Below are 4,908 nucleotides of genomic sequence, written 5' to 3'. Positions count from 1 at the left end.
TCTCTCTGTTACTCTTGCCCATCTCTTGCCACTAATATCTTTGTACTCAACTCTCAGCGTCTATGACTCTGCTGGGGTCCCCACTGCCACCACCCTTCTGTTTGCCTCCAAGCCTCTGCCTATGCAATTCCCCTCCATTGAATTTCCCATCTCTCAGCTCTGACGGATCTCTTGAGGCCCCCCCTTAAATGTTAGTTTCTCCAGAAAGTCTCTTCTGACCCTTCAGTTGTTTCGTTCACCCATGGCATTGCTGAGACAGGAGACGCATCTTAATCTATTTTATGAAGCCCTAGCAAAGGAGAGAGCCTGAGCCTGCGCACCTGAGAGATGAGAGGACAGAAGGAAAGACCTTCTGGGTGGCGGAAACAGAAATGGAGAGAGGACAATGTAAGGTCTGAGGAGCCAATGGCTTGAACTGGGGCACATGGGAAGTTTCCCAAGGTTTTCTTCTAGTCCCTGCAGGAGACCGGGGTGCGATTCTTCACCCCAGAGACACTCTCACACTGCCTGTAGCCCTCCTTGCCTGTGGCCAGGATAGTTGAGTGGTCTTGAAAGTGGCTTGCTTCTGAGGGTCATTTTGACTGACCTTCATGGTGCCGGAGGCTGAAGGCCTAGAGCAGCTCACACACCTGAAGGCAGTGGTCCTAACAGGGGTGCCCCCTGCCAGAGAGATCAAGGGTATCCTTGGCCTGAGATGGGGAGGGAGAGCACAGGATTTTAAAAGAAACCCTGCATACTGCATTTCCTTCCATCCCAGTCCTCAGGCATCTAAACAATGCCTCTCCAGGCAGCCTGGCACAGCTGTCATAAAATGCAAGTGAAATCGGTATCTATGGAAACAGCCAGGCTCCTAGCTTCTTTTTGCCCAGCTCACTCCCTTGCCTGTGGCCAGGATAAGTCTAGACCTCGGGCCCTGCCCTCAGATGTTGGGGCTGCTTCTGGGCTCAGACCACTCTCTTCTATCCACCTGATTCTTACTCTCTCTTAACAGAGGCAGGGGAGCAGCTTCGAGGAGGGTGGCTGACTGGTGGAGCTTCGGGAGTCCAGACACAATTACTGTGATGATGATTTGCCTGCACAGACACCAGGAAGGCAAATGGGAGCTCCTTGAGGCTGGTCCAGACTTGGCCTTTTCATTCTCCTGTCTTGGTTCTTGAGAAAGCCCAGCCCATTACCTGGGGTAACCCCCAACTCCTCTACCCACCCGATGTCTGCCTGTGATTTTTCCGGTCTTTTCTCTCTTCTGCCAAATTAATTATTTATTAGAGGTTTGTATGTGATGGGGCTTGATTTAAGAGGTTTACTTATTTATTTATTTATTTGGCTTTAAAATGAATGAAAATCCGCCTGCTTCAACTTGGCAGAATGGCCCCAAATAAGAACAAAGATAGATTTTTTTTTTCCTTTTCCTAATCAGCCCTGATCTACTACTAAACCATGAGGATTAAAAAAAAAAAAAATCCTCCCCTGGGGGCAATCTGAATGCATTGTAGTGGGCTGGAGAGAAGTCAGCCCTAAAGAGCGCTTGCAGAGGACCTGGATTGGGTTCCCAGCCCACGTGGTTACAGCCATCTCTAAGTCCAATTATAGGGCATGCAGTGCTCTCTCTCTGGTTTCCAGAAGCCTCAAGCGTGCATCCAGTGCACTCACGAGCAAACGCTCGCGTGCGTGCGCGCGCACACACACACACACCCCATTAAAAACATGTATATTAAAAACAACAGCACTCTCTCTGCTCCTCCCTGTTCCAGAGGCAGCTGCATCTTCTCATGCCAGCCTCGTCCCTCAGACCAGATGGTGAAGGTCGGAGTGAATGGATTTGGCTGCTGGTTACCAGGGCTGCCTGCTCATCTGGCAGAGTGGAGATTGTTGTCATCAATGACCCCTGCATCAACCTCAACCGCATGGTCTACATGTTCGATTAGGACTCCACCCATGGCAAGATCAACGGCACGGTCAAGGCTGAGGACGGGAAGCCTGCCATCAACGGCAAGCCCATCACCATCTTCCAGGAGCGAGATCCCGCTAACATCAGATGGGGCGAGCTGGTGCCGAGTATGTTGTGGAGTCTACTGGTGTCTTCACCACCATGGAGAAGGCCGGGGCCCACTTGAAGGGTGGGGCCAAAAGGGTTATCATCTCTGCCCCTTCCGCCAATGCCCCCATGTTTGTGATGGGTGTGAATCATGAGAAGTATGCTAACTCACTCAAGATTACTAGCAATGCCTGCACCACCAACTGCTTAGTGCCCCCTTCCCCCAGCCAAGGTCATCCATGGCAACTTTGGCATCGTGGAAGGCCTCACGACCACAGTCCATGCCATCACTGCTACCCAGAAGACTGTGGATGGCCCCTCTGGAAAGCTGTGGCGTGATGGCCGTGGGGCTGCCCAGAACACCATCCCTGAATCCACTGGTGCTGCCAAGGCTGTGGGCAAGGTCATCCTAGAGCTGAACAGGAAGCTCTTCCGTGTTCCTACCCGCAATATGTCTGCTGTGGATCTGACATGCCGACTGCAGAAACCTGCCAAGTATGATGACATCAAGAAGATGCTGAAGCAGGCATTGAGGGTCCACTAAAGGGCATCCTGGGCTACACTGAGAACCAGGTTATCTCCTAAGACTACTCCTTCTCTTCCACCATTAATGCTGGGGCTGGCCTTGCCCTCAATGACAGCTTTGTAAAGCTCATTTCCTAGCATGACAGTGAATATGACTACAACAACAAGGTGGTGGACCTCATGGCCCATATGGCCTCCAAGGAGTAAGAAGTCCTGGACCACCCACCCTAACAAGGATACAAAAGCAAGAGAGAGGCCCTCGGCTGCTGAGGAGTCCCTGTCCCGACTCAGCCCCTGACACTGAGCATCTCCCTCAGTTTCCATCCCAGACCTCCAGAATAGTGGGAGGGGTCCAGGAGCCCTCCCTTTATTTATACCATCAATAAAGCTCACTGCACCTCGCTACCCCCCCCCCCAAAAAAAAAAACACCAAAACCCACCACCACCAAATCACATTGGAGCATTGTAGGTAGCTATGTCTTATTTATGTGTAAAACTGGCTGGAAAGGCAGAGGAAGTGAGGCGCTGTCATTTGGACCTCATCATTCTGACAAAAGCCATTTAACAGCCAGAAATGCTAAGGGAGTCAGGAAGTCATTTCGGCTTCAACAGCGTGCCATCACCTCCTGCCTGGGCCAGTTTGGCACAGTGCTGAGCCCGGACCACTAGGGGGTGATGCTGTTTCTCTTTCTCTCTCTCTCTCTCTCTCTCTCTCTCTCTCTCTCTCTCTTCTTCAACACGTAGGATGTGTCTAGAGTCTGAGAGAGTCAGGTGAACTCTTTAATCACACCAGAATACACAGGCATGGGTTCCCAGGAGGAGCTGAGGGAGAAAGGCAGGAAGATGGGGCCGGGAATGGGTAACTATTCACCAGCCACAGTTCTTCTAGACTTCCAGTTCCTTCTCTCTGTACTGGTGGCCTCAGATGACCCACAGGGGTGGTTGCTGCTGTTGTTCTTTTCTTCCTCCTCCTCCCTCAAAAGCCCCTCTCATAACCAGAATTTGTTCCGTCACCCACTGCTCTCAAATCCCAAATGACCAGATCCAAGTCTAATATTCTCTGCTATGGCCCTCCCCTTACCTCTCCCAGACTTGTCTGTACTCCTGCTGGTCCCTCACAGCTCTGCTGTGCCCCCCCAACCCCCGTACCTGGGGTGACAGTTAATCACAAATGTAGAGGGTGTAGGCTCATGTCATGGAAAAAGCAAAAGGTGGGGGGAGATAGGGAGCAGGAGACAGAAACAGCCCTGGGATGTTTTGGTTAGCGTTGTTCACAATCCACCCTAAAAGTGACGCCTGAGATTGTGTGAATTTAATTCACAAACCTGCCAATCAAAGACAGAACCGACTACAGGAAGCCTCTGCTGCTGAAGCCAGGGCTGACTGAGTTCGAGCACTGTGCGAGCCAGCAGCCAGCTGTCCTTGCTGAGCCTGCCCCCAGCGCCTCTTTCCTGGGCACTGATGGGAAAGCCGAACCAACAAAGACTTCAGGTTCCTGCAGTCTTCTCTTGGGCTCGCCGTCGAGTCCAGCGAGTGGCGAGACCTGAGGAAGCATGCCCTCAGTCCAGCAGCTACATGTTCATATCCTTCTGACCAAAGTCTCCCGGGGAGGTTGCAATGAGACTGCGTGCTTGGCTTACAGGGTTGGCTCCTTAGTGTCTTCTGTATTCTTGTCTCCGACAACCAGCCCAGAGCCCATTTCCTATCTGTGCGGAACTGGGCTAGGACGACACCGCTCCTTTATGGAACAAAAAGGAGTTGTGGGGCTTGTAGACTGTGCCACCAGGGGAACCAGGCCTGGAGCCAGAGCGAGAGAATCCCCAGCTTGAGACAGGAGTAAGGATGGATCCCTGCCTGCTCTGTGCCTGCATGCCCTGGCACATGCAGGCCCCTGCCCTTGCAGTTCTTGAGGAAATCATGTAACCCAGCCCCTGGAATTCCTCTCTGTGCAAATGAAGCATTCCCAGCCTCCAGCCCCTGCCAGTGATGGGCACTCACCCGAAAAACCCTACCCGCTCCCCCAAGGTTTACATAGGCCTTGTTCCTCCTCAGTAAAGAGCGCTGTATCACCGGAAGGGCTATGCCATTAAAAGGCTGTAACTCCAGGAGAGCTGTGGCAGAGGAGGTTTCTCCCTCTGGGCGTCCACTGCTGGCTGGGCTCCTGCAGACCAACGTGCCCAGCGAAGCTTCGTTCCTTCGGGTCCAGGACCCGAATGCTTCCGTACCTGCGCGCTGCGAGGGGAAGAAGCAGGGTCCGGGCTCTGGACTGACAAACTCATTCTTTCAACATTTTAGTTTTTGTCATTTGAGGAGGGGAATGACTGTTATGGGTACCTAGCGACATAATC

At 52.3% G+C, this 4,908-nt stretch overlaps 1 pseudogene; it reads left to right on the top strand.

Moving 5' to 3' along the window:
* Positions 1-1,794: 1,794 nt before the first annotated feature.
* LOC129673934 (glyceraldehyde-3-phosphate dehydrogenase-like) lies at positions 1,795-2,767 on the top strand (annotated as a pseudogene).
* Positions 2,768-4,908: the final 2,141 nt, after the last annotated feature.

The sequence above is a fragment of the Psammomys obesus genome, unplaced genomic scaffold (genome assembly GCF_907164565.1).
Source record: "Psammomys obesus unplaced genomic scaffold, mPsaObe1.curated_primary_1811, whole genome shotgun sequence".
NCBI classification, from domain to species: domain Eukaryota; kingdom Metazoa; phylum Chordata; class Mammalia; order Rodentia; family Muridae; genus Psammomys; species Psammomys obesus.
This window is presented reverse-complemented; position numbering and strand designations above follow the sequence as displayed.